Below are 16,359 nucleotides of genomic sequence, written 5' to 3'. Positions count from 1 at the left end.
AAAGCAGGGAGTATGACAGTATAGGAGGCAGAAGTAGGGGGATGTACAATCCAAGTACAGAGAGATTTGCATACACAGAAAACAAACATAAAAACACACATTCATTCCTTAACAACACAGAGAAAGGGAGACAATAAACAATCAGGACAAATAGAGGGACAAGTGGCAACAGGACACAGAGATAGATGGGTGAAATGCTGCTAGACGAATTGATGCACTCTTCATTTTTGTTTAATCCTTAGCCCCTTTTCCTTAAAAATCACATGTGAGGTAGGAGAAAGATAAGTGTTAACGCCTACACAAAAGTCTTCTTCTCTCTGAAGAAATGGATTGCACAGTACAATACATCAATCGTACAATACAGCTGTATACTTCTGTCTCCATGCAAACAGTTATTGCCCTTGTCAAAAATGCAATTCTGTAAACATGCCCATTCCATCCTTTTCCTCTTTGGATTAATCATACATGCACTGTAGTTATCTTATAAGGTTTTGTTGAGTGCACATATCACCAGGAGGGGTCTCAAAGCATATAGCTAATACAAATGAAGGTGAAGATTGACGGCAAACAGATGGAGTTAAAGCAATCAAAAGAACCAGGTTTTAAGCTTCTTCCAGAACTGTTTGTGATTAGTGATCATAAAAAGTTGCATTGGAAGCTCATTCCAGAAGAGGGGAGCTAAATGAGAAAAAGATCTGCCACCATTCCTGGTGGTGCTGAATCTGAGAGGGCTGAGAAGATGTTTATTTCCTGACCTAAGATTCCGGTTACATGAATACCAGTTAAGTTTTTTGGCCAGGTAGCTTAGCCCATTTCCATATATGGTCTTATGTACACGGCAGATAACCTTGAAATAAACTTGTTTCCTAATAGGGAGCTAATGTAGAGCTTTTAAACTGAGTACAGATGTAGACCTCGATGGTAGATTTAACACCAATCAGGCAGCGGTGTTCTGCAACACCTGGAGTCTGGTAAATAGCTCTTAATTGATGGAGGCCATCAGAGCGTTTCCATAGTCAAGACGACTAATTATTTGACCCTGAACAAGTGGTTTCCTTGATTTCAAGTTCAGTAGCTTAATTGAATCAGTACGAGTTTCCCTGATTATACCATTGATGGCGGCCAGGATCACCAGCTCAATAAATCATACTCACCAGGTATCCTCTCTATCTGACCTCATCCAGGGCTTAATACCGTTGACGTTTCTGCCTGTATGATAAATAGGCCTTCTGCCTTCCCAATAAACCCGGGACAAACCACAGTTTTCTTACCGGGGTTCATTCGCTGACAACTTAAGCATCTCTGGCTATGTTCCTGAACTTCGCATTAAACCAATCCTGTCTGAACAACCTTATCATAGCATATCTGCCTATGTGTGAGTCGCCTTGGTACATCCTGGCCATTGGTGGAAGCATACAATCAGGTAATACTGGTCTCCCATCTAGGTACACTATCACACCATCTTCAGGTCTTATCTGACACCCTATTTTCTCCCAGTCTTCCTTTTCTTTGGGTTCTGCTTCGCTTTGCAAATCTCTCATTTCCTCCCATGTATTTACTCCTCTCAACAGCATAAGTTGGCAGCTGATTCCACATGCATCGATTTTCTTGTTTACTGCCATTCTTTATCGGGCACAATGTTGGGCCACTTGGTCAGCATAACGGTTACCAACTGTCACTTTGTAATTTCCAGATTGGTGAGCAGCACACCTGACCACTGACAATTCTTTAGGCAATTGAATTGCTTCAAGTAATTCTTTCACAAACTGTTCATTTTTAATAGGGGTTCCTGAAAAAGTCATGAACTCCCTTTGCATCCATAGTTGACCAAAGTCATGCACACCCCCGTAACCATACTGGCTATCAGTTTGAATGGTTACTCTCCAATTTTTCCCAATTGTGCAAGCTTTTATTAAAGCAATCAATTCAAATACTTGTGCACACTTAACTCCTGGTAAATAGGATGCTTTAACTATACCAGATAATGTACACACAGCATAAGCAGCGCTTAGTCCTCGTTCCTCATAGCGCATACACAAGCCATCTACAAATAGCTCATGTTCTGGGTCTTTTAAAGGTTCTTCTTGTATGTCTGTGCGAGGTTTAGTACTGAATTCAGTGAGGTCGATACAGTCATGTTCAACTTCTTCCCTTACTTCTTCAAAGTGTGAATTTGGTAACAGGGTTCCCGGATTTAGAATAGTACACCTGACTATTGTCACGTTCTCTGAACCAAGAATGATTCTTTCATATTTAGTCATTTGATTAGGCGTTAAATACTGAGTACATGTTCTAGTTAACAGAATCATAACTGCATGTGGGACAACATATACTGTTTCAGGGTGCCCCATGACAATGGATTCAATTTGCTCAAGACTCATGCAAGTTGCAGCTACCAATTTTAGACAGCCTGGCAGTGCTGATGCCACTGGGTCCAATGTGGCAGAAAATATGCCACAGGACTTCGCATTAACCCATGGGTCTGGGTTAGAACTGAGAGAGCACAATTGTCTCTTGTGTCACAAAATAGTGCAAACTCTTTTGAATAATCAGGCATCCCTAAAGCTGGAGCTTCACACAGGCAGTTGGGTAATTTTAAGAAAGCAGTCATGCTTTCATCATCCCATTTGTCTGGATCTTTTGCCCATTTCTTTTTCAGCTGAATCAAAGGTTTAGCTAACACTGCAAATCCCACAATCCACTGCCTGCAGTAACCTACAACTCCGATAAACATTCTGATTTCTTTCTCAGTTTGGGGTAGTTTCATGTTCTGAATTATTTTGATTCTCTCAGATGTCACTCTTCTGACCCCTCTTTCTATCTGGTGTCCCAGATACTTGACAGAGGTTGTACAGTATTGCAATTTTTCTGGGGACACTTTATGTCCACTCTTTGCTAAATGGTTCAATAATGCAATGGAACCAATCATGCAGTCATCTCTGGTTCTCAATGCTAATAATAGATCATCGATATACTGCACCAGAACAGATTGTCCGGTCAGCACTAGTGATTCAAGACACTTTTTCAAAATCTGATTAAAGATGGATGGGCTTTCCGTGTACTCTTGTGGAACACGATTCCAGATGTAAACATGCTTGTCAAATTTGAACGAAAATAAAAGCTTGCTATCTGGATGCAATGGAATGGAAAAGAAGGCATGGCATAAATCAATTACAGTGAAGCATCCATTTACCACCCGCTATTCAATATCCCGGGATTTCCAAACAACAAATAACAATACAAATGGGTTTTGGTTAGTACATAAAAATCAATAATCAATACGTAACTAATTACCTATCTTTAACTAAACCCTAACCATCCTCTGCGCTATCAGAATAAATACTGATGGCGTGTGGGATCACCAGCTCAATAAATCATACTCAGCTGGGCCCATAAACATTCACACCTTTCAACCGGTAATTCTGCTTCTATTTCCTGCCTATCAGGATTTTAATTTCTTAGGACTTATACCTATACACCATGACTTACCAAACCTTTGTCACCTATGCTATAAGTTCTAGGGATCGAAAAGGGAGTTAGAATAATAGGTAGCAATTTAATATTTTCCTTTCTTGAAATAATTACAGACTCTGGAGAAGTTTTAAACACTTTATCAATGCAAGGTTTTCTGAGTCAGTAGCCACAATATAGTGACCATACATTTTACAAGTAAGAAGATAATCAATAGGATGTTAAGTTTGTAAGAAATTATAGTAACACCTTTAGACATTGGTACCTGGGAAGGGTGAGAAAGGCAAACAGCACAAGGACAAACCACATGGATTATATTGACCTAGAATGGTACGAGGACCAACCCTGGCCACGGGCTGGGGCAAAGAAAAGGGCTCCTGACTAATCAGGTGCCAACGGGACAGGACAGGTGCAGATCAAGACAGGTAACCGCCACTAGTGCAACGCCAGCGTCACACCCCTCTCTCTCCGGAAGCTAAGTACCACGACTGGGTAATCGATAATTCTCCCTCAGTAACACCTCGATTCTTCTTACAGAGTGCTCTGCCAGCACCTCTGCTCTCAATCTCCTATAGCGTGCATTGGGTCAGTGACAGGTCAGATAATCGGACAAGTCCGACAATTTCTCTAACTAAGTCTACCTTGGTTATACCATTTCCAGGGCAATGTACCATCCCTAAATGTTGCAAATCTATGTGTTCCCCTTCAGTGATTGGTCAGAAAGACGAGGAGAGGTCATCACACCATACTAAAATGAGGTAATTTTTCATTGAATTATATTGATCAAATTCCCGCCCACAATTTATTTTCCCATGTACTTTATTCCACCCAGCAATATTGGTTGCAATTGGTATACATTGCATTTGTTACAGTTCATATTTCTTCCTCTCCTGAGGTCAAGTGATCAGTTTCCCAGGAACATTGTGGGTAAGATGAGTATTGGCAGCCATTCAATGACAGTGATTTCAGGGTTTTCTGGGAACATCTGTGCAGACGCAGCTGTTTCAATTTGGAGTTTGTGTCACCCTCCAGGCCCAAATACGAGCTAATAACAAAGAAAAACATATTAGAATACAGATATAAATGAATGCACTGTACAACACTTATCTCTACTCTAAGTCCATAATTATTTATTCTAGAGCATTAATAGTTAAGCAGAATGAACGAAGTTTAGTTGAAGCAATAGCAGGCGCTTAAATGTGTGAGACATGAAGCGGCCATCTTGGCACTAGTGCGCAGCTGCAAGAAATTCATACCAAAGCAGAGATGTATCACACCATGTAGATGTGGCAGACGCATGCGCAGAAAGGTTCCGGCGTTTTTGGCGGTCATTTTAGGAAACTCTGGTTACTGTTAGTAAAAGCACATAGGAAAGCTTCCCCTAGATACTAAATATGTTGTGTAATGCAAATATTAGTAAACAAAACATGTTGATCAATTAGTTATATGTTATTTCGAGAGGGCTGACTAAAAGCAAGTTTCTGTACGTACAAAACCTTGCTCCATCAATCCCCTCTTTGATGATATTTTATATCATTACTAATTACAGAACCAGATGCCAACTTTATATACCAAACTAGATATATGTACGGCCCAGGCCAGATTTTCTGTTATTAGATCCAGTGGTTCAAATGAACCAAACGAGGAGTTTAGGGGTCAGGGGTCGGTGTAGGAAATTGAGCTACTGTTTGAGGGGGTGAAAACCTACTCAAGCAACAACCACAATTCTTCTCCTTGTGAAACACAATCAAACTCCAAATTAACCTGTGCTTACACTCTTGTTGCCTGGCACAAAGCAGTAATGCTTAACTTAGAGGCAATGTTTAAAGTATTTATGGAGCACACAAATGTGAAGTGAAAACACAAAAAATTAAAAATCCCACACCAATTAAGAAAAATTGAGTAAACTTGAATACACTGTTTGAGACCAACACAACAAAAATTCAATTAGTAGAACTGCAGACATGCCAATTTAAATATGTAAGTGGAAATATTATCTAGAAGCAGTAGAGTAGAAGCCTTTCTTGCTGCAGAGCAGAACAGCAGCCCTTTTGAATCTTCCACAGATCCAGCGGTGTACTGAAGAGATGGCTTTGAGGGTCCAATATGTTTATCTGGTGCAAGTTTTGAAGTAGGAGAAGGTTCTGGAAGTTTTCACCTCCAGACTTGTTTGGAACTTCTTGCCTTCTTGTCCTTGGCCCAGCATGTCTGGGGAGCACTGAAGAACAGTGTCAACCCCTTTGCGAGTGTGCTGAGTCAGAGCCTTTGTGATTTGCAAGTGTCGTAGGAGACAGCTCTGCCATCTATCAAGCCAGAAATAGCCCACCCTGCCAACACCTATTCACCTTTTGTCTCACTGTCTGGGAGCAATACACAAAGACCAACTGCCAGCTAGATCTAATCATGTGACCCAGCATACAGGCTTAATGCACCAAATGTTTGGACAGAAAATTCCAACTTTTTAAATGTGCAATTTTTTTTAATTGTGGCTTAAAATCTGACTTCATCATTAAAGGTGGTTTTAAAATACAATTCTTTAGACACCAAACTCAATATTCCCACCTGCTCCTCATTGAAAGTTAGCATTTATTAAATGCAATAAAGCAACCCAATGGTATCCTATGGGAGAAACAGGCATTGAAGTAGTAAAAAACAAACGTAAGAGTTTATCACCACCATGACATGTAAAAGTTAAACGTACATCTGCAGCCTTTTAAACACACTGCATCCTGCCCTATAGGCTGCTTGGAGCCTACAGGAGGTGGTGAGATATGTCTTAAAAAAGGAGGGTAAGGGCTGGCAAATGGTTTATTTTGCCAGGCTGAGATCGCAGTTTATAATTCCAATAGAAGCCCAGGTCAGATGTCCTGCACATCTAAGCTGGTCTTCTATTGGAATTCTATAACGCATATTAGCAAGCCCATTATCGCCGTTTTATCGGCAGTTTCCTGCTTCTAAAACAGCGATAATTTTAATGAAGTTCTTACTAATATGCCCCATAAATCATAACAACACAACACCGTTTGAGAGTAGAGTGTGTACATTATCATTATTGATATTAGTCCGGTAGTGTGATGGTTGACGTTTTGATTCTAGTCAAATAATTTTAAAACATTGTCATCAACAGGACCAAACCATGGTAGTGGCCTAAGAAAGGAAAAATAATCCAAAATAATTTACTTTTTCTGTTAATAAAATGTGTCGAAATGTCTCTGCAAAGGATTAGAGATGGGGAAACACCAGTTTAAAACAATAAATCAATACAGGTTGTTTTTAGCAACTTGAGCCTGCCAACGTCTGGATACTTTAAAGTTGATTCTAGCAAATAGAGAAGTGGCTTTGAGTGAGTCTGAAACCAACAACAATAAGGGGAAGCAACATTTTGCTTCATAACATGAAGATGATAATGAATGATTGTGAAAAAAGGAATGAACAAAATAACTACGGGCTCAATTGATAGGCTTGTTTGTATCAAACTAGCTGCATACTCCTTAATTGACTGAGAAGAGTGGTGGACTCACCCAGCGCAAACTCAAAATCAATAAGGGCTGATGTTGAGCACCATCAAACAATCAGTTGCAGGTAGCCCAAAAGAATCTGCAATTGCGAAATGTGCTTCTTTAGAAAAATCTTGCATCCTACGAAAAAACGGGAAAGGCCAAAAATAAAAGCATTATACCATCCAGTGAATAGGTTATGGTATTCAGACACGCGGGGTAGATGATGACTGTATCAGAGGCTGTCAGCATTTGCGTGCGCCAGTGTTCTATGAATAGAGTCTGTGATGCGACTTGTGAAACCAGTGGAGCCACCCAAAAAAAACATTAAAATAAACTAACGCAGAGGTGGGCTTCTCAAACCATGATAGAAAGTGTAGTATCAGTCCAAAAATTGAGGATACTATGGCAAAAGTAGTAGTTTACATTACCTGAGTGGATTTCAAAGTAAATAGAAAAATTCTTGAATGACGGACAAACCTATTGCCAGTAGTTTGAAACAAATGCCGTTAACATATTTCTAAAACACGTAACACATGGATAACAGACATTACTGTAAATTAGAACAGCATTATAATATAAACAACAGTAGTCAGTGTGAGATAAGGAATAAATAAGCTTATATGCAGTACTGAAAAAATTCTTATCAGATGACTGTCTCCAGTCTTCAACTGTGTTGAGTCCATGTGTGTTTGAGTTCAATTTCTCAATCCATTGTAATTCTTTGCGAGACAGCAAATTCGATTTATATCCACATCTGAGGCCAATTTTCACTTGTTCAATAACTTGCCGGTGTATTCTCTCTGCTGTGTGTTATAGAAGCTGAAAATGTTCAACTAGTGGTGCTCCTGTCACTGCACATTTTATTTGGCTTCGATGTCGCAAAATGCAACTTTTAACCTTTTGTGTGCTCGAATACTGTGGAATGCTGTGGGCTCTCCTTACCTCGAGGCGTCATTCTGTAACCTGTTCTCCGCGATTGCTCTGGCTCCGGTCCCGCGGTGTCTGGGGGTCCTGAGGCGGTTTCTGGTGCTGTGTGGCTATACCCCTCGCTTGGCTGAAATTCGAGAAAGGATGACGCCGAACAATTCGAGAGCAGGGAAGACGCGCAAATTTAGGAGAAATGCGGCGTTACCAAGCAAAGCCGTGGAAGACGACCAAAACGACCAAAATAAACAACAAGGCTACAAAAGACAGTTTAGTATACAATGCTGAAAGGCCAAAAGAAAATCACTCCTGCAATATTTTGTGCGACGAAGCAAGGGGGGAAGCAGAGGCAAGACACCGCTGAGGGGACAGAGACATTGGAAAACTCTGCTGAGGTGAGCGAGGTGCAAGGTGGGGCCACAGTACAAAGAGTGACCAAAACAATGGGAGGTGAGAGGAGGAGATCCCAGGGTCTCTCTGATGGTGTAAGAAATAGACAGAGCATACCCCCAGATGCAAGCACAGCAGATTCCGGCAATAATGGGAGACCCAGAAAAACCAGGTGGCTTGGAAGTGGAAGTGGTGACAGCAGCTGATGGTGGACTACCCCAGGAGCAGAGAGGTGGTTCTAACGATGGGTCAGCGAGTGAGGCGGCGAATATGCAGATATAGGGGGTCCCTCCTTCTCATTGTCAGACCACTCTAGCCCTTCGGGGGATGAATCCCTCCAGGTATCCGAGGATCTCCTCAATCTATCAAGTAGACACTGGAGTGAGACCAGCAGCATATACCTAGAAGAAGAAATCCTGAGAAACAATGATAGAATATATACCACCAGGACAATACGTAAGAAACCAGCTCCACATATATCAGATCGGCCTAGTGGTCAAGCAGATCCAGGCCAACATTCCACGGGAAGGGCTGGTGGTGGTTACAGTAATGGGCACTTAGCAGGCGGACAAGAGCAACTGAACGCAGTAGAGCATTCTGGAGATATTTCCTTAACACTCATATACAAAACGATGATGGCCCATAGGGAAGAAAGTCGGGCAGAGAGCCTAAAAAGTCAAGGTGCGTGCAGAAAATGACAGAACTCAGTTCGACGGATGACCAAAACATGTTAAGAAATTAGAGAGAGGATAGCGGAAGCAGAGACCCGTATTTCCACCTTAGAGGACGAGATGGTGGCACAGAGGACGACAACTGAGGCACTAACAACGCAAAGGGACGACTTATCCTGGAAGATCGAGGACATGGAAAGCCGCCTACGGCCGAATAATCGAAGAATTCTTGGTATACCCGAAGGGGTTGAGGGGGCAGATCCCCACAATTTCATTGTTAAACTTTTCACCAAGGCATTTTCTGAGCTAGTCCAATTGCCATGGGAGACTGTGAAACAGCGGGCTCACAGATTCCCCTTTCAAGTAAATCATAATCAGGCTAACACAAGACCTAGAGCTACATTGATATGTCTCTCTAATTACCTGGCTAGACAGGCACTATTTGACTTCGCCAGGCCAGATAGACAGCGGAAAGCGACAGGTGTTGAATTCTTCGTTCGCCCTGATTTTTGCCCCACTACTTTGGAAAAGCGATGGCAACTTAGACAACTAATTGCGCCTTTTCAGAAGGGGGCTCAAGCATTTCTTTTAGCTCCTGCCAAATTAGAATTTATCTATAAGGATACAACAAGATTTTTCTCCTCTGAGTTGAAGGTAAAAGAGTATCTGCAAGAGATTAAGCACTAGGGAAAGAATATATATAATGATTCTCAGATGCAGATAGTATAAGTAATAATATGCTTGTATTGTTTCCCCAAGATAATTGAGTGTGAAATAGCTTTGATCTGTATGTCTATGAAAAAGAAAATCACTCCTGCAATATTTCTTGCGATGAAGCAAGGGGGGAAGCAGAGGCAAGACACCGCTGAGGAGACAGAGACATTGGAAAACTCTGCTGAGGTGAGCGAGGTGCAAGGTGGGGCCACAGTACAAAGAGTGACCAAACCAATGGGAGGTGAGAAGAGGAGATCCCAGGGTCTCTCTGATGGTGTAACAAATAGACAGAGCATACCCCCAGATGCAAGCACAGCGGATTCCGGCAATAATGGGAGACCCAGAAAAAACAGGTGGCCTGGAAGTGGAAGTGGTGACAGCAGCTGATGGTGGACTACCCCAGGAGCAGAGAGGTGGTTCTAACGATGGGTCAGCGAGTGAGGTGGCCAATATGCAGGAGCCAGATATAGAGGGTCCCTTCTTCTCATTGTCAGACCACTCTAGCCCTTCGGGGGATGAATCCCTCCAGGTATCCGAGGATCTCCTCAATCTATCAAATAGACACTGGAGTGAGACCAGCAGCATATACCTGGAAGAAGAAACCCTGAGAAAAAATGATAGAATATATACCACCAGGACAATGCGTAAGAAACCAGCTCCACATATATCAGATCGGGCTAGTGGTCAAGCAGATCCAGGCCAACATTCCACGGGAAGGGCTGGTGGTGGTTACAGTAATGGGCACTTAGCAGGCGGACAAGAGCAACAGAATGCAGTAGAGCATTCTGGAGATATTTCCTTAACACTCATATACAAAACGATGATGGCCCATAGGGAAGAAAGTCGGGCAGAGAGCCTAAAAAGTCAAGGTGCGTGCAGAAAATGACAGAACTCAGTTCGACGGATGACCAAAACATGTTCAGAAATTGGAGAGAGGATAGCGGAAGCAGAGACCCGTATTTCCACCTTAGAGGACGAGATGGTGGCACAGAGGACAACAACTGAGGCACTAACAACGCAAAGGGACGACTTATCCTGGAAGATCGAGGACATGGAAAGCCGCCTACGGCCGGATAATCAAAGAATTCTTGGTATACTTGAAGGGGTTGAGGGGGCAGATCCCCGCAATTTCATTGTTAAACTTTTCACCAAGGCATTTTCTGAGCTAGTCCAATGGCCATGGGACACTGTGAAACAGCGGGCTCACAGATTCCCGTTTCAAGTAAAGCATAATCAGGCTAACACAAGACCTAGAGCTACATTGATATGTCTCTCTAATTACCTGGCTAGACAGGCACTATTTGACTTCGCCCGGCCAGATAGACAGCGGATAGCGGCAGGTGTTGAATTCTTCGTTCGCCCAGATTTTTGCCCCACTACTGTGGAAAAGCGATGGCAACATAGACAACTAATTGCGTCTTTTCAGAAGGGGGCTCAAGCATTTCTTTTAGCTCCTGCCAAAGTAGAATTTATCTATAAAGATAAAACAAGATTTTTCTCCTCTGAGTTGAAGGTAAAAGAGTATCTGCAAGAGATTAAGCACTAGGGAAAGAATATATATAATGATTCTCAGCTGCAGATAGTATAAGTAATAATATGCTTGTATTGTTTCCCCAAGATAATTGAGTGTGAAATAGCTTTGATCTGTATGTCTATGAAATGTTCACTATAATGTTTAAAGGGTGTTTTCATATGGGTGAGACAAAGGTAGAATGCATCGGGGGTACACGGGTGTGGCAGCGAGGCTCTCCATCACTGTAGACCGTGGGGTCTATTAGCCTTCAAGGGGTGGTGCCTTCCATTGGCAGGGGAGGCAGAACAGGGGAGGGGGTAAAGTCGCTGTGCTCTACGGGGAGGAGAGTGGCTGCCAGGGGTATGTGTGTGTGGGGGTAAAAATTGTAAAAAAAAAAGACAGTAGCCATTTTTGGATTCATGAAGGAGAGAACGAAAGAGAAAGAGGCAGCCAAAAAAGGCAGGCAATGTTATATGTTGGCCCAAACCAGGATAAATGGCAGGTCTAACAATGTGTACATTTAATGTGCGGGCCTCAAAGATAGGGGGAAATGGCAAAGAGTAGCCCGCGAAATAAGGAATATGTCACCCGATATAGTTTGTAGCCAAGAGACACATATCCTTTGGAACAAACATAAGCATCTGAGAGAGCTTGGTTTGGAGATGCAGGTGTGCACCACACAAGGGACTACTACTCGTGGGGTTGCTATACTGTCCAAAAAGGGTCTTTTAAAAACGACCAAAACTTTTGCAGATAAATATGGGCGATGGGCCATGATGGAATGTATTATAGCTAATAAGAACGGCACAATATGTTCTGTATACGGCTCCAATCACGATGAGAAGCAAGTTATTGAATATCTCAATATGGAATTAGCTATTTGGGCAGCTCCTGTGATTTTGACTGGCGATTTTATTATTCAACTTGAATATATCATTAAAGAGCCCGGGGGAGATAAGTATGTTGGCAAGAAACCCAAAGTACATAAAGCTCTATAACAGCTACTCCATGAACATGGACTAGTTGATGTATGGCCTAGGTTAAACCATCCTGAACCTGGGTATATGCACTACTCGTGCCCCCACCAAAAGTTGACCAGATTAGACTACTTTTTTATAACTAAAACGCTGCTAAAAGATGCACAAATATGGATCTTTCCTCGTATAACCTCGGATCATAATCCAGTTATGCTGAAACTTGTAATGTATGGCTTAATGCGACCTAGAAGTACATTCTCTTTTGATAAAAAAACTATTATTAAATGAGGAGTTTGTTACCCACATTCATAAATGGGTGACAGAATTTTTGGACATAAATCGCGGCTCTACTGAACTAGGTACGGTTTGGGATGCAATGAAAGCAAGACTCAGGGGGGAGATACTTAGTTTTGACTTACACATGCAGAAACAATTAAGACAACACTAGATGCAATTATATGAGGATTTACGCCACTCAGAATGTAGATTAATCGAGGCAGTGGGTGATAAGGCAGACATTACACAGGCACAAACAAAAGTGGCTTGGGGCAAGTCTAAGATTAACAAGGAATGGGCTAAAGATATTACCAAAAAATACCATCTTTTCAGGAAAGATTGCTATGAGTTTGGGGAAACAACAGGCAGATGCCTTGCGAAAAAGATCAGATGTAAGGAGGTCAAGAACTCTATAGTGGCTTTTGAGGATTTGGCAGGGAATACAGTAGCAACACCAGAGGGTATTCTAGAAGTGTTTAGAACATTTTACAAGCTGTATTCCGAGGGTGTTTATACCATAGGTGGTCAGGAGGAGTTACATAAGGACCCCCATAGGATAATCCTGGATGAAGAAGATACGAGGGCATTAGAGGAAACAAATATCAATGCAGGAGTTGACAGATGCTGTGGGCTCACTGGCTTTGGGAAAAGCTGCAGGTCCTGATAGACTGCCACTAGAAATATATTTCTGCTACTGCTACCAGAAATTCAGGCAGATATGCTTGCGGTCTGTTGGGAGGCACAAAAAGGGGCTGCTCAGGCATCCTGGGATGAAGCAAGTATTATTGTGTTTTTTAAAAAAAGATAAACCTCCCACATTTGGTAATTTAGAACAATATCCCTCATAAATTGCGACTGTAAAATGTACGCAAAGATTTTAGCGGCACGTCTATCTCAGGTTATCAAGGCCTTGGTTTCAGTTCACCAGCACAGGTTTATACCAGGTAGAGACAGAGTCAACCATATAAGCAGAGTAACAACATTGCTAGATATTGCCAATACACGTAAGATGCCATGCGGGGTGATAATTTAGGACGCGGAAAAGGCGTTTGATTCTCATGGGAATTTTGTATGGGCTACACTGAGGTGGCATGGTGTTGGTGCAGGGTTTATTCAGGCAATTAGGACGATGTATAGATCCCCAAAGGCACCAATATGTACACTAGGGCTAGAATCAAATTTGTTAACTAACTCAAGAGGCACCCGACAAGGATGCCCCTGCTCCCCCCGGCTATTTGCGATATATTTCAACCCGTTCCTATACCTGCTGGAACAAAGACTGTATGAACAACTATTAAGCCCTAGGCTGGAACGGGTTGATATATATGCATATGCAGATGATATTGCAATAGTTTCACCGGACCCTGCTATTACACTGGAGCAGACTGAACATTTGGCAGCATTATTTGGGTGGAGTGCAGGCTCTAAATGAAATCTAGCCAAGACACAGGTAATCTGTACTGATCAAACAAAATTCAGGGATCAGAGACTTTTAAAGGAGGCTTCATATTTGGGAATACGTCTGAATGCTTGCCTAGATACAATTGGTTAAAATTAATTGGGAACCTCTTCTTAGGAAGATCAAAAAAGATTTGGATAGGATGGAAAGTCTACATATGTCATTGCTGGGAAGATGCAATGTGCTTAAAATGAAAGTGCTTCCAAATGTCCTTTACTTCTTTAGGGCAGTACCACTTGAGATTACTAGGAAACAAATGCAGAGGTTACAATCTATCTGCAATCGTTTTCAACGGGCACAGGGGAAGCCCGGGCAAGCAACAAAATGTATGACCCTGCCATGGGATAGAGGGGGATGGGCAGTACCAAAGTTCCAATTTTATTATTGGCATGTTTATTACAGCACATTGGAATTCTATTGGTTGGAACTAACGGTGAAAGTCCAGGGGATGTGCCTCATATATACCAGTTATTACTTGGCGCAAGGACAGAAAGAACCTTTTTTTAAATTATCGAGCCCAACCATTATAAGCAGACTCACTTCAAGGTGCTTCAGGCCGCTTACAAGGCCTGGCGCCAAATAAAGAGACAGCTAAATATTGGCAAGATAAACTACTATACAGCCACGGATGCAGCAGCACTACTGCCACCTATTTTTCTAGATGGTATTATGAATAGATGGACAAGCAAAGGAATTACAACCTTTGGCCGGCTGGTAGATAGCAATAGTGTTAAGACATATGCTTCATTGATGGCTAAATATGATCTTCCTAAATCTGATCTTTTTAAATACCTGCAGATCCGGGACTTTTTGAGTAGAAGGAGGGACATCTTATGTCTAGCTGAGAAAAGTAATCTTTTAGAAATCGTGATGGCTCGGGGAAAAATCGGGAATATATATCAAGCATTTATTGATCTACAAAAAGATGATGTTAAGGCACATAATGCTAAATGGAGTGTTGGGGGAAGGTAATATTTTACAAGAATCTAGCTCCCTAGCCGAGAAACTCCTAATATCCTCAAATTGGAAAATGCAACTATACAAAATCATGTTCAATTTATATTATACACCGGCTAAAATTGCGCGATGGGGTGGAGGTGGAGTAAATGAGGATAAATGCACTCGATGTGGGAGGTGAACAGGCAGATATAGTTCACATGTTCGCTACATGTCCAGATTTGAAATTGTTGATAGATAGGATGCAGACTTTTTTAATTGAAGTTACAGGGGCACATATAGTTATGTTGCTGGGGGTTATAGAGGATGAAGTGCCCACACATGGAATGTATATATATAGATACTTAATATATATTGCAGTCGCAGTGGCAAGACAGTGTATAGCTTCATTGTGGCGCCAGAAAGAACCCCCTACGTTTGAGATGTGGAGAGGAAGGTTATTCGCCATCTGTAAACTTGAGATTAGTTTGTATGCTGTTAAAAGCCCCCGTAAACGTAAACTGGGTGGGGAGATTTGGGGGGCTCTAACAAAATTTATTTCGCCAATAACAAAAGATCTGAGCTAAGTCCTGTTCGGCTGGGAAAGATTCTATCCTTCTTCTTTAATCTTCAATCATTTTCATTTACAGCCTCATGGGAAGTATGCTGGATTGTAAGCATGTGAAGGACAAATCTGGATTTAAATAATGTACAGGAGGTTGGGGCTCCCAAAGGGGACATCATCCATATACATATATATACGGGTTATAATAGTGTATCCAGCAATAATTTGTTTTATGATGTTGTGTAGCCCCCTATGTACTTTTTTTTCACTTACTGTGCTTTGATACTGCATGTTTTCATATCCTGTCATGCCTTGAGTTTCTTTTTTACCTTGTCTTTTTCTTTGTAATGGTTTACTGGCTTAATAAAAAAAATTAAAAACATATAATAACCTTTTGTTTTGTTTGACCTATATTAATCAGGTCACAGGGATACCAGACAATATAAACCACATCACGAGGGTTACACCAGTGAAAGCATTCAGATAGAATTTGACATTGTGGTGGTGAGGAGCAGGAAGTCGAAAGCCAGAAGCTGGGAGCCTGAGCCGCGTTGCACTGCTGCTGCTCCGTTCTGCAGCTGAGGTCAAGCTCAGGCCATGCTCATACCGAAGAAAACGCCCGAGCCTAGCCAAGCCCTGGCTGCCGACCGCCAACCTCAGCTGTGATTTCAACAGGTGCACAGAGCAGTTGCGGGCCCCGATATTGCATTGCAGCAGGAGTGCTGGAGCCTCGAACTTTAAGCCTTGACGCTCAACGCTGATGTAAATGGTGACGGTGAGGCAGGGGTCTCAGTGAGGGGGAGCGAGAAGAGCGAGGAGAGCTTAATTCACTCCCCTAGAATAGGTTTGTATCCCTAAGCTGGGCTCCTGGGGAGAGTGCCCCCGTGACCTCCTATCTGCCTGGTTCCAGCTAGCCCCGCCCTTCGCAGATAAGCACCTCAGACCCTCAAGCCTCAGAGCCTC

General features: G+C 42.2%; 1 long non-coding RNA gene across 1 annotated transcript in view; it reads right to left on the bottom strand.

Moving 5' to 3' along the window:
• Positions 1-3,927: 3,927 nt before the first annotated feature.
• Positions 3,928-16,359, bottom strand: part of LOC144821742 (uncharacterized) — a 194,069-nt gene continuing 181,637 nt past the window's right edge. The window contains exon 4 of the long non-coding RNA XR_013608416.1: positions 3,928-4,516. This is a non-coding gene — a long non-coding RNA (uncharacterized LOC144821742). The remainder of the gene's footprint in view (positions 4,517-16,359) is intronic.

The sequence above is a fragment of the Lissotriton helveticus genome, chromosome 2_2 (assembly GCF_964261635.1).
Source record: "Lissotriton helveticus chromosome 2_2, aLisHel1.1, whole genome shotgun sequence".
Lineage (NCBI taxonomy): Eukaryota > Metazoa > Chordata > Amphibia > Caudata > Salamandridae > Lissotriton > Lissotriton helveticus.
Note: the sequence above shows the minus strand (reverse complement) of the source record. Positions and strands in the feature narration are given on the sequence as shown.